Below are 27,547 nucleotides of genomic sequence, written 5' to 3' on the forward strand. Positions count from 1 at the left end.
CAAGGAGAGAATCAAAACAAGAACTCAACCTCTTTTACAATAGCTGAAAAAAAAAAAAATGCTTTTGAAAGAAATCATGGACAACACAAACAAATGGAAACACATCCCATGCTCATGGATGGGTAGAATCAATATTGTGAAAATGGCCATACTGCCAAAGCAATCTATAAATTAAACACAATCCCCATCAAAATACCATCAGCATTCTTCACAGAATTAGAAAAAACAATTCTGTAATTCATATGGAACCAAAAAAGATCCTGCATAGCCAAAGCAAAATTAAGACAAAAGGTCAGGTCTGGAGGCATCACACTACCTGACTTTAAATCACCATACTGCTAAAAGTAATCTACAAGCAAATGCAGTAAAACAAAGATGAATACCTGGCACCTAATTAAACTAAAGAGCTTTTGCATGGCAAAAGGAGCAGTCAGCAAAGTAAACAGACAATCCACAAAGTGGGGGAAAATATTCATAAACTCTGCATCTGACACAGGACTAATATCCACAATCTACAATGAACTCAAACAAATCAGTAAGAAAAAACAAACAAACAAAAATCCCATCAAAAAGTGGGCTAAGGAGGTGAATAGACAATTCTCAAAAGAAGATATACAAATGGCCAGCAAAAATATGGAAAAGTGATCAAAATCACTAATGATCAGGGAAATGCAAATCAAAACCACAATGCAATGCCACCTTACTCCTGCAAGAATGGACATAATCAATAAATCAAAAAACAGGTGTTGGCATGGATGCGGTGAACAAGAAACACTTCTACACTGCTGGTGGGCGTGTAAATTAGTACAGCCACTATGGAAAACAGTGTGGAGATTCCTTAAATAACTAAAAGTAGAACTACCATTTGATCCAGCAATCCCACTACCGGGTATCTACCCAGAAGAAAAGAAGTCATTCTTCGAAAAAGATACTTGCACACACATGTTTAGAGTGGCACAATTCACAACAGCAAAATCGTGGAACCTACTCAAATGCCCATCACTCAACGAGTGGATAAAGAAATCATATATATGTCATATATTTGTCATGTGTATGACATATATATGATGGATATATATACACATCATATATATCATATTTATATACACATCATATATATGATGGAATATTATGCAGCCATAAAAAAGAAATGAATTAACAGCATTTTCAGTGACCTGGATGAGACTGGAGACTTATTCTAAGTGAAGTAACTATGAAATGGAAAACCAAACATCATATGTTCTCACTGATATGTGGGAGCTAAGTTATCAGGACACAAAGGCATAAGAATGATACAATGGACTTTGGGGACTTGAGGGGAAGAGTGGGAGGGTGGCAAGGGATAAAAGACAACAAATATGGTGCAGTGTACATGGCTCAGGTGATGGGTGCACAAAAATCTCACAAGTCACCGCTAAAGAACTTACTCATGTAACCAAATACCACCTGCACCCCAATAACTTTTGGAAAAATAAAAAATATATATGGTAAAAACAGAGTTTGAAAAACTCATGATTTTTTTAGGCATGGAGAAGACCTTATGTCTGTGAAATAATTAAATATTGCAACTGTTGTCAAGAATAACTTTCTATACAAGGATTGTGTCAAAAATAGCAATTGCCTCTCTCTTTTAAAACTTGACATATGGGTCTGACTACTTTTCTAGGGAATCAGACCTCATAGTAGGATACAGTGGAGAACAGTGTAGCTTTACTAAGTGTGGATACATTTGTGAACCAAGGATCACCATGCTGTGTATGTACTGTGTGACTGTTAGTAATTTTTTTAACTTAATTTCAACCTGTGTTTTCTCAACTAAATTTTTGCTAGTCTGTGTCTTTGCCATCAACTATCCAGCTTGCTGGTGCTAGCAAATCATTTATTTCCACTGTTGGAAATTATTGGAATTCTAAGATTGGCTGTACATTTTGTAACCATTCTTGCTTTTTACCAACACTGACACTGTATTTCTTGAAATAGAAGTCATTATTGAGGATATTTAAATTTCACATATAAGAGAGAAATAACAGTATAATACTGATTATAGAAAATATAGAAAACTGTAACTCCTCTAACTCATTGTATTTATGGGAGAACAGGAAACATAAAAAAGCAAATAATTATCAACTTTGCATACCAATGTTGATCTAATTACAAAATATATGATAACAAGTAAATAATGTTAACAACATAAATGATACAGCTATCTGTACCTGTGCAATTGGCTGACCTGTGAAAGTTACTTAACAAAATGAGATACATAATTTTAAAAAATGAAATTATACCTGATGCTTGTGCCATTTTAAGTTAATTCTGTGATCTCAAAAGCAGTATTTTGAGGAATTCACATTTCCAAATAATGCAATTTGAGAGTTTTATATAGGTTACATGTTTAAAGTCTTTGTAATATTCAAAGCAACTTTGCTTTGTAATAAATTTCTATAAAACATTTTAAGACAACAAATTATAAATACATTGTTTTTATTGAAAGAAAAAAGAAGTTTAAAAATGCATGTGTATATTCAGCAGAATAATTAAAAGTGATTAGTGAAGACACAATTATTTTTGTTTAAATTGTGAATAAAATTATTTGCATTAAAATGCATAAGTATATCCCAAATATTGTGTGAGACATACTAAACAATTATGTGTTACATAGCATGTTGAAAAATACTAGACAATGTATATTTTTATGTGCTAATTCTGGCAACCCTAACTTGAATAGCAATTTATGTAACCTAAATACATGTCTGGTTGATGCTGAAAATCTACTGCAACATTCTAGTATCAAAACAAGTATTACAGATTCTGTCAATGACTTTTGCTCTGCTACAACTCTAAAGCTAATGAAAGTATTTCAATTGTTAAATTGATCATTATTTTTATGCCAACTAATCTCTATTGCTTAGGGAATACACCATTTCCACTTACCTTACAATAAAAAAAGTTACTGGTATTAAATCTGGATTACGAAATGCCCACATTACATTTTTCAGGGGCTCCAAGTATTTTGAAAAATAGACCTCAAAGACATGATATAGGGATGTTCAACCTTAATCAGAATAACTCCACCCAATGTCACAAGAATGGAAGATACTCTAGAAAGTAAATAGTCTAATGACATGGAATTTTAGAAATGTGTTGTTGAAAAGTACAATCATGAAATAAGCGTGTGATTAACTATAAGCTTTAAGACTGATTAACCTAATGAAAACAAAAGAAATTAAAGTTGACATTCCACATGATGTTTCTGGTAAATCTAATAATTTCCCTGTCTTTTGCAATAAAATGTAACTAGAGCATAATACATTTACAGGCTGACCTTAAATATTTTAATTAAGTCTTATTCTATCAAAATCATTAGAGATCAGTAGATTAGATGATCTATCTGGTACAATTCATGTCAATAGTAAATTTTAACACTTGGTCAGTTTTTCCATTACCATGTCAAAGATATAGCATAACAATTGCACACATGCAAACTCCCACACACTTTTATATAGTGTAAATTGCAAATTACATTACAATACATAATGAAATGCCTTATTTGTTCAGTGGCTATAGCCATCTATGGACCGTCCACTCAAATATGTAGTTATTCTGTTACAAGTTCCTATAGAGTTAGGACAATTTATTTTCAATTGCTAAATTTGCCTTGTGGATGAATGCATTTAGTATGTATTTTAAAACAAGAGAAGTGAAACATTTATTCTGTATTTCAAGGGAGTATGTTGATATCCAAAGAAACTGTTTTTGTAAAATTAAGAGCCAAAAGAGGCAAAAATACCACATGTTAAACATCGTAGTAGACTTAAGGGCAGAATATCATGGAAGCCAGAAAAAGTGCAGTTAACCTAGTGTGAGGAGAGTGGGAAGGCTCAGGAATTGCTTCCTTTCAGAGGGACCATGTCAAGTCAGATTAAAGGATGTATTAGAATTATCCTAGCATAAGATATAAGGAAGTTGCTATGAAGAATAACACTGTAACCAAACTGATAAAGCTTCCTGCTTTATTGACAAGATTAGGGTTGCTTTAGGTTATGTTATAGAACGTTATTGAAGAATTCTTTGGTTTGCAAAAAGCAATATGATATCCCTTAAGTATTATTATTGAAATATACATATATATAATAAAGTCTAATGGAAAATCAAATAACCTGCTATTTGTGAATGAATGAAGATGTGTGTGTTTGGGGGGGATAGAGACATGTTCAGGATATATAATTTTAAAGATGTTATTTGAAATCTGTAGATTATTAGAGTATATAAAATCAACTAGGTCAAGTAAGCAAATGGCTTGAGACCTGGAACTTAGAGACCATATGTTTGATAAAAATGAATACTGTTTTTATTTAGGATCATATATAAAATGGGTCTTCAAGAAATTAAATTTTTTGACAACGATAAGAATTAACAATAAACTTTTAAAAATATTATTCTTAAATTCCTATATATATTTTAGCAAAAATTGATACTTAAGGTCTGAGATTGAATGAAAACACTTTATGTGAAAAGAGACAACAGTTTGTTAATATATTATTAAATTATTTTTATTTCAATAGTTTTGAGGAAACAGGTGGTGTTTGGTTACATGAAAAAGTTCTTTAGTGGTCATTTCTGGGGTTCTGGTGCACTCATCATCTGAGCAGTGTACACTGTACTCAATGTGTAGTCTTTTTTTTTTTTTTTTTTTTTTTTTGAGACAGTCTTGCTGTGTTGCCCAGGCCGGAATGCAGTGGCGTGATCTCGGTTCACTGCAACCTCTGCCTCCCAGGTTCAAGGATTCTCCTGCCTCAGCCTCCCAAGTAACTGGGACTACAGGCACCTGCCACCACACCTGGCTAATTTTTGTATTTATAGTAGAGACGGGGTTTCACTATGTTGGGCAGACTGGTCTTGAACTCCTGACCTCATGATCTGCCCTCCTTGGCCTCCCAAAGTGCTGGGATTACAGTCGTGAACCACCACACCCAGCGTAAAGGTAGTCTTTTATCCCTTACCTACCCTCCTGGCCTTTCCCCCCGAGTCCCCAAAGTCTTATGTATTTGCATCCTCATACCTTAGCTCCCACTTATAAGTTAGAAGATGAAATGTTTGCTTTTCTATTCCTGAGTTACTTCACTTAGAATAATGATCTCCAACTCCAGCCAGGTTGCTGCGAATGCCATAATTTCATTCTTTTTTATGGCTGAGTAGTATTTCATGGTATGTATATCTGTATATCTATACATGTTATATATTTTATTTATATATATATACACACACACACACACACACCACATTTTCTTTAGTCACTCATTAATTGATAGGCATTTGGGCTCGTTCCACATTTTTGCAATTGCAAATTGTGCCACTATAAACACGTGCCTGCAGGTATTCTTTCGAACAACATTTTCTTTTCCTCTGTGTAGATACCCAGTAGTGGAATTGCTGGATCAAATAGTAAATCCACTTTTAGTTCCTTAAGGAATCTCCACATTGTTTTCCATGGTGGTTGTACTAGTTTACATCCTCACCAGCAGTGTAAAAGTGTTCCCTTTTCACCACATCCTGACCAACGTGTGTGTGTGTGTGTGTGTGTGTGTAAATGCCATTCTTGCAGGAGTAAGGAGGTATCACATTGTGGTTTCCATTTGCATTTCACTGATCATTAGTGATGTTGATCATTTTTCAACATACTTGTTGGCCATTTGTATATCTTATTTTTAGAATTGTCTTATTTATGTATATAGCCCACTTTTTAAAGAGATTTTTTTTCTTTCGAATTTATTTGAGTTCCTTGTAGATTCTGGATATTAGTCCCGTGTCAGATGCACATTCTGCATACATTTCTTCCCATTCTGTGGGCTGTCTGTTTACTCTGATGATTATTTCTTTTGCTGTGCAGAAACTTTTTACTTTAATTAAGTCCCATCTATCTTTGTTTTTGTTGCGTTTGCTTTTGGGTTTTTGGCCATGAAGTGTTTGCCTAATCCAAAGTTTAGACTGGTTTTTCCAATGTTATCTTCTAGAGTTTTTATGATTTCAGGTCTTAGATTTAAGTCTTTGATCCATCTTGAGTTGATTATTGTATAAGGTGAGAAATGAGGATCCAGTTTTATTCTTCTACATGTGGCTTGTCAATTATCCCAGCACCATCTGTATAATAGGGTGTCCTTTCCCCTGCTTTATGTTTTTGTTTGCTTTGTCAAATATCAGTTGGCTGTAATTATTTGGCTATATTTCTGGGTTCCTTATTGTGTTCCATTTGTCTATGTGCCTATTTTTATACCACTACCATGCTTTTTCAATAGCCTGACAGTATAGTTTGAAGTTGGGTAATAGAATATCTCCAGATTTGTTCTTTTTTTTTTTAGTCTTGCTTTTGCTATGTGAGCTCTGTTTTGGTTCCCTGTGAATTTTAAGATTGTTGGTTTTAGCTCTGTGAAGAATGATGGTGGTATTTTGATGGGAATTGCATTGAATTTGTAGATTGCTTTTAGCAGTATGGTCATTTTCACAATATTGATTCTACTTCTCCAAAAGTATGGGATGTGTTTACATTTGTTTTTGTCATCTATGATTTCTTTCAGTAGTGTTTTATATTTTTCTTTGTAGGGGTCTTTCACTTCCTTGGTTAGGCATATTCGTAAGTATTTTGGTTTTTTTGCAGGTAATGTAACAGGGATTGAGTTCCTCATTTGATTCTCAGCTTGGCCACTGTTGGTGTACAGCAGTGCTACTAATTTCTGTACATTAATTTTGTATCCTGAAAATTTACTGAATTCATTTATCAGTTCTAAAAGCTTTTTGGATGAGTCTTTAGGATTTTCTAGGTGTATGACTGACATGGTTTGGCTGTGTCCCCACCCAAATCTCATCTTGAATTGTAGTTCCCATTATCCCCACATGTCATGTAAGGAACATGATGGGAGGTAATTTAATCATGGGAGCAGTTACCCTCATGCTGTTCTTGTGATAGTGAGAGAGTTCTCATGAGATCTGATGGTTTTATAAGGGGCTTTTCCCCCTTTTGCTCAGCACTTCTTCCTCTCCTGCTGCCATATGAAGAAGGACATGTTTGCCTCCACTTCCACCATGATTCTAAGTTGCTTGAGGCCTCTCCAGTCATGCTGAACTGTGAGTCAATGAAACCTCTTTCCTTTATAAATTACCCAGTCTAAAGTATGCCTTTATTAGCAGCATGAGAACAAACTAATACAGTAAATTTGGTCCAGGAGTGAGGTGCTGCTTCAGAGACACCTGAAAAGTGTGGAAGCAGCTTTGAAACTGAGTAACAGGCATAGGTTGCAACAGTTTAGAGGGCTCAGAAGAAGAAAGGAAAATGTTCAAAAGTTTGGAACTCCCTAGAGACCTGCTGAATGTCTTTTACCAAAATGCTGATAGTAATATGGGCCATGAAGTCCAGGCTGAGGTGGTCTCAGATAGAGATGAGAAACTTGTTGGAAACTGGAGTAAAGGTCACTCTTGCTATGCAAAGAGACCTGCAGAATTTTGCTCCTGCCACTCTTCTGTGGAACTTTGAATTTGATAGAGATAATTTCGAGTATATCGGGCAGCAGAAATTTTCAGTGTCAAAATGTTCAAGAGGAAGCAGAGCATAAAAGTTTGAAATATTTCCAGCCTGACAATATGACAGAAAAAAAAAAAACCCTGTGGAGAAATTCAAGCCAGCTGCAGAAATCTGTATAAGTAATGAGAAGCCAAATGTTAATCACCAATATAATGGGGACTATGTCTCCAGAGCACGTCAGAGACCTTCATGGCATCCTCTCCCATCACAGCCCTGGAGGCCCAGAAGGGAAAAATAATTTCCTGGGTGGGGCCAAGGGCTTCCCTGCTCTGTGCAGACTCAGGACATGGTGCTCTGCATCCCAGCGGCTCTGGCCATGGCTTAAAGAGGCCAACGTAAAGCTCAACCCATGGCTTCAGAGGGTGCAAGCCCCAAGCCTTGTCAGCTTCCACGTGGGATTGGACCTGAGGCTGTGTGGAAGTAAAGAATTGAGGTTTGGGAATCTCTGCCTAGATTTCAGAGGATGTATGGAAAGTCTGGTATGTCCAAGCAGAAGTTTGCTGCCCTCTTGGAGAGCCTCTGGTAGGGCAGTGCCCTACCAGAAGGGAAATGTTGGGTTAAAGCCCACACACAGAATCTCCACTAGGGCACTGCCTAGTGGTGCTGTAAGAAGAGGGCCACCATCCTCCAGCCCCCAGAATGATAGATACACTCACAGCTTGCACTGTGTGCCTGGAAAAACCACAGACACTGAACACCAGCCTGTGAAAGCAGCCTGGGGAGCTCCAAAGCCACAGGGGTGGGGCTGCCCAAGGCCATGGGAACCCATCTCTAGCATCAGAGCACCCTGGATGTGAGACATGGAGTCAAATTAGATTATTTTAAAACTGTAAGATTTAGTGGCTGCCCTATTGAATTTTGGAGTTGCATCAGGTCTGTAGGGCCATGTTTTGGCATTTGGGATGGGTGTATTTATCCAATGCCTTTACCTCCATTGTATCTAGAAAGTAACTAACTTGCTTTTGATTTTACAGGCTTCTAGGTGGAAGGGACTTTCCCTGTCTCAGATAACACCACGGACTTGGATTTTTGGGTTAATGTGGAACTAAGTTAAGATTGGGGAATTGTTGAGAAGGATGTGATTGCGTTTTGAAATGTGAGAACATGAGATTTGGAAGGGGCCAGGGAGAAATAGAAATAATACGGTTTGGCTCTTTTCCCACCCAAATCTCATCTTGATTTGTAGTTCCCATAATTCCCACGCGTCATGGGAGAAACGGTGGGGGGTAATTTAATCATGGGGGTTGTTACCCTTATACTGTTCTCATGATAGTGAGTGAGTTCTCATAAGATCTGATGGTGTTATAAGGGGCTTTCTCCACTTTTCCTCAGCACTTTTCTCTTCTGCTGCCATGTGAAGAAGGATGTGTGTGCTTCCCCTTCCACCATAACTGCAAGTTTTCTTAGGCCTCCCTAGCCATGCTGAACTGAGGGTCAATTAAACCTCTTTCCACTGTAAATTACCCAGTCTAGTCTCAGGTATATCTTTATTAGCAGCATGAGAATGGATTAATACAATAATCATATCATCAGTGAACAGTGACAGTGTGACTTCCTCTTTACCAATTTGGATGCCCTTTCTTTCGTTCTTTTGTCTGATAGCTCTTGATAGGACTTCAAGTACTATATTCAGTGCAAGTGGTGAAAATGGGCATCCTTGTGTTCCAGTTATCACAGGAAATGCTTTCAACTTTTCCCTTTTCAGTATAATGTTGGTTGTGGGTTTCTGCATCCTTGGTATGAAACCCTCTTTATCATGCTGGATTATCTTTTTGATATTGTATTAGTCCATTTTCACACTGCTGACAAAGACATACTCGAGACTGGGTAATATATAAAGAAAAAAGTGGTTTAATGAACTCACAGTTTCACGTGGCTGGGGGAACTCACAAGTATGGCAGAAGGCAGAAGTCTAGTCTTGCATGGTGGTAGGCAGGACAGAATGAGAGCCAACTGAAAGGGGAAACCTCTTATAAAATCATCAGCTTTCATGAGACTTACTCACTACCCCAAGAATAGTATGGGGAAACCCACCACCATGATTCAATTATCTCCCACTGGGTCTCTCCCACAACACGTGGAAATTATGGAAGCTACAATTCAAGATGACATTTGGGTGGGGACACAGCCAAACTCTATCAGATATACTGTTAGATTTGGTTATCTAGTATTTTGTTGGGGATTTTTGCATCTATGTTCCTCAAGGATGTTAGTCTATAGTTTTCTTTTTCTGTTAGGCTCTTTTCTGGTTTTACTATTATGGTGATGCTGGCTTCAAATAATAACTTAGGGAACACTCTTTCTCTATCTTTTTGAATAGTGTCAATAGGATTGGTACTGATTCTTCTTTGAATGTCTGATATAATTCAGCTGTGAATCCATCTTGTTCTGGACTTTTTTTGTTGTTCATTTTTTAAAATTACCATTTCAATTCTGCTGCTTGTTATTGGTCTATTCAGAGTTTCAGTTTCTTCCTGGTTTAATCTAGGAGGGTTGTCTTTTTCCAGGAATATATCCATCTCCTTTAGGTTTTCTAGTTTGTATGCATAAGGGTGTTCATTGTAACCCTGAATGATCTTTTGTATTTCTGTGGTATCTGTTATAATATCTCTCATTTCATCTCCAATCTTTTTTTTCTTGGTTAATCTTGTAAATGGTGTACCAATTTTGTTTATCTTTTCAAAGAACAAGCTTTTTGTTTTATTTATTTTTTGTATTGTTTGTTTCAATGTTCTTTACTTCTGCTCTGATCTTTGTTGTTTCTTTTCTTCTGCTGGGGTTGGGTTTGGTTTCTTCTTGTTTCTCTAGTTTCTTGAGGTGTGACATTAGATTGTCTATTTGTGCTTTTTCATACTTTTTGATGTAGGAATTTAAGGATATGGATTTTCCTCTTACATCACTTTTGCTGTCTCCCATATGTTTGAATAGGTTGTATCACTATTATGGTTCAGTTCAAATAACTCTTTAATTTTCTATCTTGATTTCATTGTTGACCCTACAACTACTCAGGAGCAGATTATTTAATTTCCATGTATTTGCATGGTCTTAAGGGTTCCTTTTGGAGTTGATTTCTGATTTTATTCCACTGTGGTCTGAAATAGTACTTGATATAATTTTGATTTGCTTAAATTTATTGAGACTTGTTTGGTAGCCCATCATATGGTTTATCTCAGAGAATGTTCTGCATGCTGATGAGTGGAGTTATATTCTGCAGTTACTGGGTAGAATGTTCCATAAATTTATGCTATGTCTGTTTGTTCTAGGGTATGGTTTAAGTTTATTGTTTCTTTGTTGACTTTCTTGATGACCTATTTATTTAGGTCATTCAAGACCTCAGCTTTCATTATGTATACCTTTATGATGTAAACTTTTATTATTACACAGAAAGTGTGATATAATAATTTAATTCATATAAATTAGAATTCATATAGACTATAGAATTTTCATATAAAATGTTAATTCTATTCCATATAAATAGAATTCATATAGATTCTAATTATGAGAAAAAAACTCTTATGACATGTTTTCTCTTTCCTTTATATTTCTTTGCTAACATTTAAGAATGAGAATATAATTTTCTAGTATCCAACATATACTAACTTTAAAAACACATAATTTATTCTAACGCATATATTTGTGTTCAAAATGTTTTCCAGGCATTTATTTTATTTTGGTTCATGATACAATGACATATCATCAATCATAAAAAATCCCCAAGAATAATCTAATATGAATAAATATCCTATAAATTTTGTTGCTGTGGCAAGTCATATTTTATGAAATTCTAGTGTATTTTACTGCCTACTACTACTATACATAAATACATCATTGCAAACTAATTACAAACATGTGAGAAGATGTATATTTAAAAGACTCAATCCTTAAGTGAGTCTTCTTAAAAGATAAAGGCTATAGTTTATTTGTTCCATCTCCAGGGGCAACAAATATTTTGGTTAAAAATATTCGTCCCTTTAGGACATTAGATATCAGTCTACACTAACTTTATTATACTATTCTTTATTCCACTCACATTCACAGAAGTATTTGTAATTTTATTTATTCATCTATTTATTTTTATTTTTTGAGACAGAGTCTCGCTCTGTCACCCAGGCTGGAGTGCCGTGGTGCCAGCTCAGCTTACTGCAACCTCCGCCTCCTGGGTTCAAGCAATTCTCCTACCCCAGCCTCCCAAGAAACTGGGATTATATATGTGAAATCTTATTGAATGCTAAAAATTCATTTATATTTTTATACTAGTAGCCTCATAAACATACAATATCTCTGCACTGTTATTTTTTTCTGTAAAAGTGGTATCTTCTTTAACACAAATAATATAGTTTCTAAAGTTACTTATTTTAAAACATAAACTCATTCAACTGTGTTTTTTTAGCTAACAATTTTTCTCAGAGAATCTATCTCTTAGAAGAATAAGATGCCTTATTATTTGTAGTAACTATTATTCTTACAACTGTACAAATCCATTGAGTTTCTTAGTCTTTTCTTCAGCTATGAAAATATGGTTTTTACTAGCTTATCTAAATTCATATAGTGTTATTCCACTACAAATTCAAAATCATATTTACCGTGGTTACTTTTAAAGAAAATGACATCTTGTAAGTTTGAGTTCTTTGTAGATTCTGGATATTAGCCCTTTGTCAGATGAGCAGATTGCAAAAATTTTCTCCCATTCTGTAGGTTACCTGTTCACTCTGATGGCACTTTCTTTTGATGTGCAGAAGCTCTTACAAACAACCCCATCAAAAAGTGGGCGAAGGATATGAACAGACACTTCTCAAAAGAAGACATTTATGCGGCCAACAGACACATGAAAAAATGCTCATCATCACTGGCAAATCAAAACCACAATGAGATACCATCTCACACCAGTTAGAATGGACATCATTAAAAAGTCAGGAAACAACAGGTGCCCAAGAAGATATGGAGAAATAGGAACACTTTTACACTGTTGGTGGGACTGTAAACTAGTTCAACCATTGTGGAAGTCAGTGTGGCAATTCCTCAAGGATTTAGAACTAGAAATACCATTTGACCTAGCCATCCCATTACTGAGTATATACCCAAAGGATTATAAATCATGCTGCTATAAAGACACACGCACACGTATGTTTATTGTGGCACTATTCACAATATCAAAGACTAGGACCAACCAAAATGTCCATCAATGATAGACTGGATTAAGAAAATGTGGCACATATACACCATGGAATACTATGCAGCCATAAAAATGATGAGTTCATGTCCTTTATAGGGACATAGATGAAGCTGGAAATCATCATTCTCAGCAAACTATCACAAAGACAAAAAACCAAACACCGCATGTTCTCACTCATAGGTGGGAATTGAACAATGAGAACACTTGGACACAGGAAGGGGAACATCACACACTGGGGCCTGTCATGGGGTGGGGGGACGGGGGAGGGATAGCATTAGGAGATATACCTAATGTAAATGACGGGTTAATGGGTGCAGCACACCAACATAGCACATGTATACCTATGTAACAAACCTGCAAGTTGTGCACATGTACCCTAGAACTTAAAGTATTAAAAAAAAAAAAGAATAAGTGAAAAAAAAAAGAAAATGACATCTAGTTTTAAATGCCCCCAATACTAATTACTGAAAGGTGGTATGAACGATAATGATCATTGTCTATTTTAATTTACTTTTATTTTTTAATGATCATTTTTTGATTACTTCCTATTCTCTAGGCCTTATGGAATGTGTTTAGTATCTATGATTTCATTTGATAATTCACAATAAGTCTGAAAAGTAGAATGACACTATGATCTTAATATCATGGATGAGAAAACTGAGGCTTAAAGATGTTACAGTTCTTGTTGCTAGTCACAGATCTGAGTTGTGAGGGAGAGCTATCGCCTTCCTGATTCCATGTTCCACAGGCTTTTAGGATTATATTACCCAAACTTCTGAAAGCCTCACCTTTTTTTTTCCTAAAAATTTTGACACAGTTATTTGTAAATCATTATTTTCTGTTAATAAAAGTATCAATCTTGTCTAAAGCAAGTGCTTGTTTAGAGTTCTGAACCTCCAGGACATCACTAATCAATATTTTAGTCCTAAGCAGAATATTATCTTAGTAATGTTCATGTATTACCTGTTAATGGAACCCCAACCCATCTCCCAGACATTTGATTCATCTTTATGCTATATTATACTATCTAGAATTGTTGAAAACCCTATAGTGATATCCTTTAGGATGACTACGTATACTATCACAAGAGAGTGAAAGGTAGGCGCAAAATGCAAAGGCAGTATATGGTCATCAACAACTTTTGTAACCAGTTAGTACTCAAAGAAAACAAGTTTTATATTTGATCATCACTTGGATTGATTAGTACTTAATAGATTAAGATAAAATGCAGTCATTAACTTGGAAGCTCATTAAAATAAATGGATCTGTAATGCCTCCTGGCATCCACCTTACCTTTGATGAGTAGAGTCAGTTAGCACTACAAAGAGCAAACAGCTACCGTCTTAGTCAAACACAGAAAGAGGTCCAATGTTCAGATACCTAGGGATATACAGAGAGCATACTGGCAATGAACTCGATTTGCACTCAGTTTTCCAAACATGATTGGCTATCATGAAATATTGCTCGGTATTTCTTGGCATCGTGAAATATTGCTTGGTATATATATATACGCATATTATATGTATCTTAAAACTGTAATAAACTATTTCAACCTATAGTTTGCAACTATATATAAATATATATATATTTAAGATATATATATATAAAAACTGTAATAAACTATTTCAACCTATAGTTTGCAACACTTTACTATGACAATTTTCAAAAATACCAAATTTAACAAAATTTTACAGCGAACATCAATTTACTTGACACCTAGATATCAGCATTGATACTGTACAATATTTGTTTTATCTGTCCATCTTTCCACTCTCTGTCCATCAATCACTTTTTAATTATGATACCTTTTGAAGTAAATTGCTGTCTAAATATCCTTTTCCTTAAAAACTTCTGCATCACCATATAATTTTTATATTAAAATATAGAAAATACTATTTTGTTTACTTCTGTTTCTTTGGAGTATGAGAAATTTAAAAAATTGAGTAGTTTTGACAGTGTTATCTACTGAATCTTTCAAATTAATGCAGTGATGGCACTGTCATGATTTATAAGTAATAAGGTTTGTGCAAAGGAAATGGCTGTTGTTTCTGATCATGCATAACATGTCTAAATTAAAAACATGGTTGTAAACTGGAGATGCTGTCACTTTTGCTGCAGCACAGCAAACAAATTTAGTTCATAAATCCTTCATCAGTGCAGTCTCAGACCTCTTCTCTAAGCACCTACATCCTCACCATAGAAATATTTTAATTACCTTCTTCCACTGCAAGTTATATGTGTATGGCAAGAGACAGGAGTATATGACAGGGGTCTACAATGTCATTGTGTGACCTCTGTGGCACCAGTACAGCCAAAAGAATTGCTGAGGACTTCAGGCACTCCGAGTTTGGATCAAAAGAACTCTACTGGAGGCAGTTAAATAAAACATTTCTCAACATTTTCAGTTGAAATTATTTCTGCCTAAAAGGGACTTCAGTTGAATTAATGAGATCATGCTTTCTATGGACTCTTGAGCTTTCATTTGGAGAAAACAGATTTCCGTTGTTGGTTTTTCATGGCCCCATTTTATCAGTAATCTAAACTTATGAATACAGTTTCATTTTACATGACTTTTTGCTCTCTCATTTAGCAATTTCTACTGATGCCTTAAAACATTTCATGATCCATTTATTTCCTTATCAAAAGATTACCAGCCCCTTATTTGCACAGTGATAGTACTGTGGAGACAAAAATAAACTGCCCTTAATGAGCTTATAGTGTTTTAAATAAACATATAAGCAGTTGTTTATAAAATCTTCAGTTAGAATTTACCTTTGCAATGATTAGCCATTAGTCATTACACGAGAAATAATAATAGTGCCTACATATAGGACAATTTTTATTTATCTTGATAAGGATTATGTTTTAAAAATACCACAATTCATAGTTGAGAACAATAAAATGCCTTTCTAGTTTCTTTTGCTTTTCTTTTCAGACATTTTCCCATTACTTATAAACTACTGATATAACAAAATCATAAGGTATGTTAGTGATAAGATCAAGTAATCTATACCTAGAATGAAAACTGAAAATAAGATAGCAGCTTAGTACATTGCTTAATATGTAGTAAGTGATATCTTTTAAGAGATGAGGTCTTGCTGTGTTGCCCAGGATGGTCTTGAACTCTAGGCCCCAAGAAATTCTTCTGCTTCAGTCTCTCAAAGTGCTGGGATTACAGGTATAAGCCACTGGGCCCAGCATAGTCAGTGACTTATTAATATCAATTGCTACTAATCCAACTAATACTATCACCATCACTCTTTTTTGTACTCTTTTTAAATTTTATTTTACTTTAAGTTCTAAAATACATGTGCTGAATGTGTAGGTTTCTTACATAGGCATACATATGCCATGATGGTTTGCTGCACCTATCAATCCATCATTTAGGTTTTAAGTCCTGCATATATTAGGCATTTGTCCTAATGCTCTCCCTTCCCTTGCTTCCCACACCCAGAGAGGCCCCACCATGTGATGTTCCCCTCCCTGTGTCCATGTGTTCTCATTGTTCAACTCCCACTTATGAGTGAGAACATGCAGTGTTTGGTTTTCTGTTCCTGTGTTAGTTTGCTGAGGATGATTGTTTCCAGTTCCATCCATCTCCCTGCAAAGGACATGAACTCATTCTTTTTTTATGGCGGCATAGTATTCCACGGTGTATATGTGCCACATTTTCTTTATCCAATCTATCATTGATGGGCATTTGGATTGTTTCCAAGTCTTTGCTATTGTAAACAGTGCTGCAATAAACATACATGCGCATGTGTCTTTATAGTAGAATGATTTATCATCCTTTGGGTTTATATTTAGTAATGGGATTGCTGGGTCTAATGGTATTTCTGGTTTTAGTTCCTTGAGGAATTGCCACACTGTCTTCCACAATGTTTTTGAAAAGATTAATGAAATAGATTGACCACTAGCTAGACTAATAAAAAGGAAGAGAGAAGATTCAAATAGATGCAATAAAAAATGATAAAGGGAATATCACCACTGATTGCACAGAAATACAAACCACTATCAGAGAATATTATAAACACCTCTATGCAAATAAACTAGAAAATCTAGAAGAAATGGGCTGGGAGTGGTGGCTCACGCCTTTAATCCCAGCACTTTGGGAAGCCACGGCCGGTGGATCATGAGGTTAGGAGTTCAAGACTAGTCTGGCCATAATGGCAAAACCCCATCTCTACAAAAAATACACACACACACACACACACACACACAAATTAGCTGGGTGTGGTGGCAGGTGCCTGTAATCCCAGCTACTCGGGAGGCTAAGGCAGGAGAATTGCTTGAACCCAGGTGGCAGAGGTTGCAGTGAGACGAGTTCTTGCCACTGCACTCCGGCCTGAGTGACAAAGCAAGACTCCATCTCAAAAAAAGAAAGAAAGAAAATCTAGAAGAAATGAATACATTCCTGGATACATACACCTTCCCAAGACTAACTCAAGAAGAAGTCAAATCCCAGAAGAGACCAATAACAAGTTCTGAAATTGAGGCAGTAATTAATTGCCTACCAATCAAAAAAAAAAAAAAGCCCAGACCAGACAAATATACTGTTTTTTTATAGTGATAATAAAAATGGTAATAATGATTTTTGGTAGCTTATGTTAGCAAGAGTGGTATACATACCAGACATGTTCATCACTAATTTCACTCTGGGGTTTCTGGTTGCTCATGGAAAATGGGAGAAAATTAAGGACATGATTCCCATTGTTTATAATACAAAAACCATTTTGGATGAGGAAGAGACACAATAACTCCTATTACAGTGTCACTGAAAATAAACTCCCATAAATTCTCATAAAAATAAAATGGTGCAACTTAGTCAACAATAAGGTCAACACCATTTCATAATACAGGCATCCTAGAACTAGATCTTTTAAAATCCTTCAAATTTGGCACATTGTGTTAAACTAATTTTAGTTCAATAAAAACAATTCTAGGCCAAGTAAGGCTAAAATTGATATTTCTATGATTATCTGAATTAACTCAAGTACATATTTTGAGCATCTAATGAATGAATAAATCACATATTCTATAAGAAACATGTAGTTCCTTATCACCATTGTGCCACATTCATAGAAATGTCAATCCAGAAACCAAAGTAGATGCAAAAAAATAATTTAGGCCAGGAGCGGTGGCTCACGCCTGTAATCCCAACACTTTGGGAGGCTGAAGCGGGTGGATCATGAGGTCAGGAGTTCGAGACCATCCTGGCAATACATGGTGAAACCCTGTCTCCACTAAAAAATACAAAAAAAATTAGCTCGGCGTGGTGGCAGGCGCCTGTAGTACCAGCTACTCGGGGCAAGAGAATGGCCTGAACCTGGGAGGCGGAGTCTGCAGTGAGCTGAGATTGCGCCACTGCACTCCAGCCTGAGCTACAGAGCAAGACTCCGTCTCAAAAAAAAAAAAAAAAAAAAAAGTAATCTCCTTGAGAAAATGAAAATAAATGCGATCTGTAGCACTCAGTCCTACTTTTTAAAGTTTCCTTTTCTTCCAGGTACATGCTGAACTAAACCATTCTAGAAATGGTTGGTCTCTATTTCTCACAGTTTTATCATCTGCCTTTTAACTCCCTTGCACATACCACAGAGCATCCTACAAGACCTTCCAACCGCCTTGACTCACCCCACTTGTTGAAGTTGCCATACTCTGATGCATTTCTGTAATATACTATAACTATGATAATGTTCTTTATCTCAATCCCTGACGTTTCCTGGCCTATACATTTTTCAAGATGCCAGTAATAATCAGCCTGTAACCATATCAAGTTTCTGAAATCTGTATAATTAAAAGCCTCACCAGAAAACTTACTTCCAAAAAAAACCTAGTCTCCATTTACTGCACAGGACAGCAGCCTTGAGTATTACCATCATCTTGGAAGACAGCTGCCATTTGCTAATTACACCTTCTCCTGGTGATAACTAAAGTACCAGGTTTCTTTAAAGAATTATTTCTCTCCGAGTTAAGCCCCAGTTAGCTAGTCAATAACTGTAAAACATTTCCCCCACCAAAATAATTACGTGATTATGGTGAATAACCACCAAAGTGATTGATTATGTCCACAGTGATGGACAAATAAAATATTTTATGGCCTCTGGAAAGCAAAAATGTATGGTCTTTGTGGGATTTGGTCAGATGCGACCTGCACTCTAGCCATATGGCTACCTTGTAGATCTTGTAATGATAGATAAAGGCAAAGACACTTAATACAAACAAAAACCAAAACAAAACAACTTAGATTAGTGGGGAAAGCCTATGAAAACTTAGTTCAATATACATTCCCAATTTGAGAAGTTCTGAGTGTTTTCGGACTTCCTAATTCACTGACCCCTTATGAGGCCACAAAGGTCTGATTCTCTACTTGAAATATCAGTCATAAAGTGCACAGCCTCTCTCCAAATGTAGTTTCTACATCAGTGTATTGCCATAATACCATGCTGACTTGGTAACTAATTTCAAATGTTATGTGTAATTGTCACTTCTTTAATATTTGAATCCAATTAGCATACTGTTATGGTAAAATTTAACCTCTCACTCAAGTCTAGGATGATGGTATTATCAAAGGTACAATGGATCATTCACAAGGTGCACCACAGACTCAAAATCTTAAATGGTGGGCTACAGAATGAATGTCACAGAAACTGTAACTGAAAGAGTCTAGTTAAATAATATTAATTACAGCTTTTACTTGCATCTCTTAACGACACTAAAGGTTACCGGATTTATAATGTATACCTTACTTCTGTAACTACTTTATCTTTTTCTATTAATTTTCTGACTTCTAGAAACACTCACTTCTAGAGCCACTCACTTCTCACACCTGGCCTTGACACCTCCTTCATATCCTACAGATAAAAGCAAAACAAAACATGCTATAACTCTGCCCTCCTCAACTGCTCCTTGCAAATAGAAGCACTAGTAGGAAACAGCAGGCACTCTTGGCTATATTTTCCTTTGCTCTGATTGAATTCTAAGGTTTTCTCAGTCATGAAACAGTACTACCCACAATTACCATTTGTCACAAACAGGATTTTTAAAGTTATTGAGAAACAGTGATTTGAAGGTAAATATTCTTGTCAAATCATTAGATCGTAGATACTCTGTTTCTTCCAGGCAAAATAAAATGGGCAGGGTGCGCTCTGATAAGAGTTTAGAAATGATTCAGACATTTAATATTTAATTATATAAATTATTTAGTCATTATTACTGATTGTGTATACGTTTGTGAGTGTGCATGTGTATCTTGCTTTAAATATATTTGTCTGGGCTCACAAAGGTATACATGTGGGTATGTATGTACACATATGCATCTACAATAGCTATTATTATGTGGCATATGGGAATGATTTAGCTACTTATTAAAGGGGATCTGGACAGGATGGTAGCAAATGCTGTACCAATGTGGTTAGGAAGTTGGTTTGCTGGGAGAATACCTACCGACTCGGTTTACCTGGTTCAAGGAAATGTGGGTCAATACATTTGTTTAAACAGTGGATAATTGTGCAGACCCAGAAATCACTGATTAAGAAATATTTTAATAGATGAATGTTTGAGACAAACAGAAAAGGGAAAGTGCAGGGGACGGTGGAAAGCATCGTAATTAAGCAAATAATTTCAGCCCAACTCACGTGTGTCAGAAAATGATAGGAGCTGATTTAAGTAAGTTAAATTATACTACCTGGGCTGAGCCCTTTCCAAAGATAAGAGAAGTAGTAGAAGGTAGGGGAGGAAGAATGACAGAACAAATAAACAACTGAATGGAAAGTTACAGCAAAGAAAATATAGTAAATACAATATTATTTAAAGTATGGAGCATTCAAATGTGAGGAGAGGCTTATTTGGAGTATGACAAAGCCCTGGCATGGGTCTTGCAGCATCAACAGTAAAGTCAGCTTATGAGGGTGTTTCTCCCAATGAAATAACATTGAGGTGATGGAGAATTCTGAAGGGGAATTTAATATCGAATTTCTGTTTAGGTATTTTATGATAGTAAGGAATTTTAAATCAAACTCAAGATACATAAATGCTGGCCTTTCATTATTATTGAACTACGTCAATGTTCACATTTGATTTCATTGCAGATCTTTAAGTTGTGTTGGACAATGTAGCTGAGAATAACTCATACTGAGGAGAGACAAGGAAATAACCTTATTACAGAGATGCATTAGAATTATTGTAATCATTATACTTTTCTTAACCATTTCAAAAGCTTGTGGTAGAAAACCTACTTAGGGCCGGGCGCGCTCATGCCTGTAATCCCAGCACTTTGGGAGGGTGAGGTAGGAGGATCACTTGAGGTTAGGACTTTGAGACCAGCCTGGCTAACACAGTGAAACCCAGTCTATACTAAAAATACAAAAATTAGCTGGGCACGGTGGCACATGACTGTAATCCCAGCTACTCGGGAGGCTGAGGCAAGAGAATCATTTGAACCCGGGAGGCGGAGGTTGCAGTGAGCCGAGATTACACCTCTGCACTCCAGCCTGGGCAACGGAGCAAGGCTCTGTCTCAAAAAAAAAAAAAAGAGAGAGAAAGAAAACCTACTTAGTCTTCAGGGTGTCAGGAGGATTTCCGAAGGAGAAGTGATTGGTATTAAAGGAGCAGAAGCAGAAGGTAAAAGCAGAACCGTTATGATGAATGCATATTACCCCCGAGGGATACTCACAGCCTACTTGACAAAAATCTTAACGGGTAAGTCCTTTTGGTTGAAAACAATGACCAAAAAATTTGGCTTCTTTTGTTTGTATGATAAAAGGAGATGTTTCTCGCCCACTTCTCATATATTTTTATCTCCTGAAAGAGGTAATTCTAATAGTGTAATACTGCTGTTATGGATGGAATTGTGTCCTCCCAAAATTTATATGTTTAAGCCCTAATGCTCATTTTGACTGTATTTGGAGACAGAGCCTTTAGGGAAATAATTAAGGTTAAATTAGGTCATATGGGTGGGGCCCTAATCTGAAAGAACTGGTGTCTCTATAGAAAGAGGAAGAGACATCAGACATCTCTATCTCTCACCATGCACACGGAAAAAAGGTCATGCGAGGCCACAGGAAAAAAGACACTTAAGGAGAGAGGCCTCACCAGAAATCAACTCTGATGGCGCCTTCATCTTGGAATTCCGATCTCCAGAACTAGGAAATAATAAATTTATGTTATTTAAATTACCCAGGCTGTAGGATTCTGTTATCACAGCCCGAGCAGACAACTTCTAATCTATTATTTATTTGTGTCCCTTTGAAAAACTTTAACAATGGGTTTAACAAATGGGAGTATGGTCATTGAAAATAACTCTCAGGTTTTCCATCTAAAGCATTACTAAAAATCAAATCTAAGTGAATTAGTGAATTAACATAAGAACAGAAAACAAAATACCACATCTCATTTTTAAGTGGGAGCTAAACATTGAGTACACGTGGACACAACGATGGAAACTATAGACACCAGGGCCCACTTGAGTGGGGAGGATGGGAGGAAGGTGAGCGTCAATAACTTCCTATAGGGTACTATGCTAATTATCTGGGTGACAAAATCATTTGTACACCAAACCTCCATGACACACAATTTTTCCATGTAGCAGAACTGCACATGTATCCCTGAACCTAAACTAAAAGTTAAAAAATGTCAAGGACAATACAAAATAAATCAATAAATATAATTTAATTATTTAAAAAAATGAGTTCTAAAACCCTAGTATTTAAGCCTTATTTATAAGAACACATCACATTTGTGGTGACCAAAACATTACTTTACCTCTTACTTCTGCGTAACATCAACTTTAAAAATCCGTGTGTGTGTGTGTGTGTGTGTGTGTGTGTGTTATTGCCTTAGACTTATGTGGTGTAAGACAATTAAAAGGTACAAGGATTTAGAAAGAAAATGAATGGTATTTCCAGTTTGAGACTTGTACATGTAGATTTTTTCTAAGTTCTTTAAAACCTACCTCCAAATCTCAGTGGTTTTGAGAGGTGACAGCATGCTGGCAGTCCTCAGCTCTCGCTCGCTCTCGCCACCTCCTCTGCCTGGGCTCCCACTTTAGGGGCACTTGAGGAGCCCTTCAGCCCACCGCTGCACTGTGGGAGCCCTTTTCTGGGCCTGCCAAGGCCAGAGCCGGCTCCCTCAGCGTGCAGGGAGGTGTGGAGGGAGAGGCGCGAGTGGCAACCGGGCCCGCGCGCGGCGCTTGCGGGCCAGCTGGAGTTCCTGGTGGGCATGGGCTTGTTGGGCCCCACACTCGGAGCAGCTGGCCGGCCCTGCCGGCCCCGGGCAATGAGGGGCTTAGCACCCGGGCCAGCGGCTGCGGAGGGTGTACTGGGTCCCCCAGCAGTGCCAGCCCACCAGCGCTGCGCTGGATATCTCACCCGGCCTTAGCTGCCTTCCGGCAGGGCAGGGCTCGGGACCTGCAACCCGCCATGCCTGAGCCTCCCACTCCCTCCATGGGCTCCTGTGCGGCCCGAGCCTCCCCGACTGAGCTCTACCCCCTGCTCCATGGCGTCCAGTCCCATGGACCACCCAAGGGCTGAGGAGTGCACGAGCGCACAGCGCGGGACTGGCAAGCAGCTTCACCTGCAGCCCCTGTGCGGGATCCACTGAGTGAAGCCACCTGGGTTCCTGAGTCTGGTGGAGACCTCGAGAACCTTTATGTAAATACACCAATGGGCACTCTGTATCTAGCTCAAGGTTTGTAAACACACCCATCAGCACCCTGTGTCTAGCTCAGAGTTTGTGAATGCACCAATCGACACTCTGTATCTAGCTACTCTAGTGGGGCCTTGGAGAATGTTTGTGTAGATACTCCTTACCTAACTAATCTGGTGGGGACGTGGAGAACCTTTGTGTCTAGCTCAGGGAATGTAAACGCACCAATCAGCGCCCTGACAAAACAGACCACTCGGCTCTAACAATCAGCAGGACGTGGGTGGGGCCAGATAAGAGAATAAAAGCAGGCTGCTGGAGCCAGCAGTGGTGACCTGCTCGGGTCCCCTTCCACACTGTGGAAGCTTTGTTCTTTCGCTCTTTGCAATAAATCTTGCTACTGCTCACTGTTTGGGTCCACGCTGCCTTAAGAGCTGTAAGGCTTACCGCGAAGGTCTGCAGCTTCACTCCTGAACCCAGCCAGACCACGAGCCCACAGGAGGAACGAACAACTCCAGACGCGCTGCCTTAAGAGCTGTAACACTCACCGCCAAGGTCTGCAGCTTCACTCCTGAGCCAGCGAGACCACGAACCCACCAGAAGGAAGACACTCCGAACACATCCGAACATCAAAAGGAACAAACTCCAGACGCGCCACCTTAAGAGCTGTAACACTCACGGCGAGGGTCCGTGGCTTCATTCTTGAAGTCAGTGAGACCAAGAACCCACCAATTCCATACACAGTTTCACATGATATAATATATATTTAATGCTAAAAAGTTTAATATTGATTCTCCAGGCCAACTGTCCCACAACCAATGACTTAGTGATACATGCTATTTTGAATTTGCGGATGTATCATCGCAACGAAATAAATCTTCTGCAGTTACCACAGTGCAAGTAGAGAAATACGGATGGTCTTTCACTATAGTTTATTCTTTAGTCCCTGTATGAAACACATTCCTGCCAGGCACAGCTCCTCAGTGAGAATTAGCAACATGGCCCCACTCAACTGCAAGGCATAAGAAAATGTTATTCTCTTGTCTGCTTAGAAGGAGAGGAGAACCAGAGAAAGTGAGGAACTGAAGTTCTTTTCTCACCAAATTTTTCAAGTGGCTATTTCCTGTTTAATATGAGTGAGCTGAGTGAAATTCTGTAGATTAAACAAATTACATAACCTTGAAACTGCAGCTGTCTAAGCATCTTTCCTCCAGAATTTGATAAAATGGATAGTGTTGAAGACCCCTTTCAAAGCTGTATATCTGTATTTTCTAGTTTAGAATAAATCATTCTAATATACTGTGTCACATGTCACAAATTCATGAATCATCAGAAAGATGTGTTTCTAATTATATCTATAGAGAGAGTTGATCAGAAAAATATTTGGGCCCGAAGGAGGTAAACTATTATCACATGTCTTTTTTCAGTAAGAAAAGCTCACTTGTTTGGTGACTGTTACTGGTGCTAACTATGTACTGGGCAATGAATAGTGGTAGGAAATTCCTGATTGCTAGAATGTCTTTTATTGCTATGAACTGTTTTGAGAATTTTCCAACTTTAGTCCACTACTTCTACCTTCTATGCAAAATTCTAAATCAATATCAATATTTTAGCTCAATTTAAACAGTCGTGTGCATTTGAAATCCTGGTATGACAGGGTTTTCTACACATTCAAAATTTTTATTTTCTTGAGACAGGGTGTTGGTGTATTGCCCAGGCTAGAGTGCAGTGGTGGATGTCAACTCACTGCAGCCTCCACTTTCCAGGCTCATTCAATCCTCCTGCCTCAGCCTCCTGAGTAGCTGAAATTACAAGTATGCACCACCACACTTGGCTATTTTTTATAATTTATTTGTAGAGATGAGGTCTCACTGTATTGCTCAGGCTGGTCTTGAACTCCTGGGCTCAAGCAATCCTCCTGCCTTGGCCTCCCAAAGTGCTGGGATTACAGGCATCACCCACCATGCCAGGCTCTACACATTCTACATTCACTTGCTACTTGGATGTGACTGAACTAAACATGTGCTGCTATCATTTAGGACTAGGCTCAGCCGTTTTCGCTGACAACCTAAAGCCCCAGGCATTTATAGGCTTATTATTTTATTCTTTTTAATAAAAGCCATCCAGAGGGAGGCAGTCTAGGACATGTACGGAAGCTCCAAAAATTCATTGGTGTTTTTGCAGCTTCTGCCTCTCCGCACTTTCCTCCTTAAAGGGTAAACTCCACCTTCAGGGGCCAAGGTGGCAATTGACAGTCTGACCATGGTATTTGAATTCTAGGTCAATCTTTAGAAAAAGATAAGGATTTACTCTCTCCCTTTAATGAAACTTACGTCTCATTTGTTGTAACTTAGTCATATGGACATAATCCTTGTCATGGAATGCTGGGAAATACAGTCATTTAACTTGTTGGCAATGCATACACAAGAATATTGAGTTTCTCTTACTGAAAAAGCAACAGAGAATAGATATTTTGGTAGGCAACCGGAAGTCACTACAGTCAACACCAATTAGAAGTTATGAAGTCTTTTTTGCAATATTTTTTTCTCCTTTTAGTGATTTAGAATACTGAAAATAATATTTCACAATTTTAAATAATCATGCTTTTATAGTATTCTAAGAAAAGTAACAGATTTATATAAGTAAACAAAACCATAGTGCTCCATACAGATCATATCAGAGATCCATATATGGTGTTATCTACCTTTCTTTTATATCCAAATAGCAATTGAATCTGTATTACTTTTACAGACTAGAATAACTCATTGACCCTGTGCTATGCAGGACAACTGAAATATATTAATAGTTTACACATAAATAAATAATATATTAATATATTTTTCCAAGCATGTAAATATTCAGGGTTTTTTGTTTTTTTTTTTTTTTGAGACAGAGCCTCACTCTGTCGCTAGGCTGGAGTGCAGTGGCACGATCTCAGCTCACTGCAACCTCCGCCTCCCAGATTCAACAGATTCCCCTGCCTCAGCCTCCTGAGTAGCTGGGACTACAGGCGCTTGCACCACGCCCAGCTAATTTGTGTGTGTGTGTGTGTATTTTAGTAAAGACAGGGTGTCTCCATATTGGTCAGGCTGGTCTTGAACTCCCGACCTCAGGTAATCCGCCCACCTCATCCTCCCAAAATGCTGGGATTACAGGCATGAGCCACCACGCACAGCCAATATTCAGATATATATTATATAATATATATATAATATATATTATCGGAATATAATATATATAATATACATTATACATAATATAATGTATATTATATATATTTTGAAGGATAGATATATATCCTTCCTCATCATGTAAAGGTATAAATATACTTCGAATAATGGTTTGCAGTGATTTTCTTGCACAAATCTGTTCTAAATATATCATGCTGCACAATGGAATAAATGGAGTTTGAATTTGTTAGTAAATGATTGATATACAAGCCTTCAAAAAACTATCTTTAGATGCATATTCTCTTCCTTGTTAAAAAATGTGTTTCTGAAAACAGATCACATAAGAATTAATGAATAATATATTTGTATACAAAGTTAACCCTAATATAATGTCTACCTTAAATATTTTAACATATTTAATTTTAATCTTTTAGTCTCTACAAAATTAAAAAAAAAATAGCCGGGTGTTGTGGTGCATGCCTGTAGTCTGAGCAACTTGGGAAGATGAAGCAGGAAGATCACCTGAGCCCAAGAAGTTGAGGCCACAGTGAGCTATGATCACATCACTACACTCTAGCCTGGGCAATAGAGTGAGATCCTGTCTCAAAAAAAATTTTTTTGAATAAATACAACCACTCTTGGGTATCATATTCATTACTGCCACCTGCCTTCACTATGTCATTCACACATTAAATCTCATTTACCCTATTCTATATTTTCTTTTATATAGCACTTATTTCCTATTATACTAGATTTTTACTCATTTATTGTTTTAATGATTATTGTATATTTGCCAATAAATGTAAGTCCCATGAGGATGCAAAGCTTTGTCTTTTTATTTTTCTTCTGGTATAAATCTAGAAGAGCACCACTATGGATAGAATGCTCGTGCCAATGCTAGTTTGCTAATGTTTGTGCAAAGCGCACCACTGCTCTTCACCATCTGTTGAAAACCTACCTCCTAATGCAATGACATTTGGAGGTGGGGTCTTT

Source organism: Symphalangus syndactylus, chromosome 16, assembly GCF_028878055.3.
Source record: "Symphalangus syndactylus isolate Jambi chromosome 16, NHGRI_mSymSyn1-v2.1_pri, whole genome shotgun sequence".
Lineage (NCBI taxonomy): Eukaryota > Metazoa > Chordata > Mammalia > Primates > Hylobatidae > Symphalangus > Symphalangus syndactylus.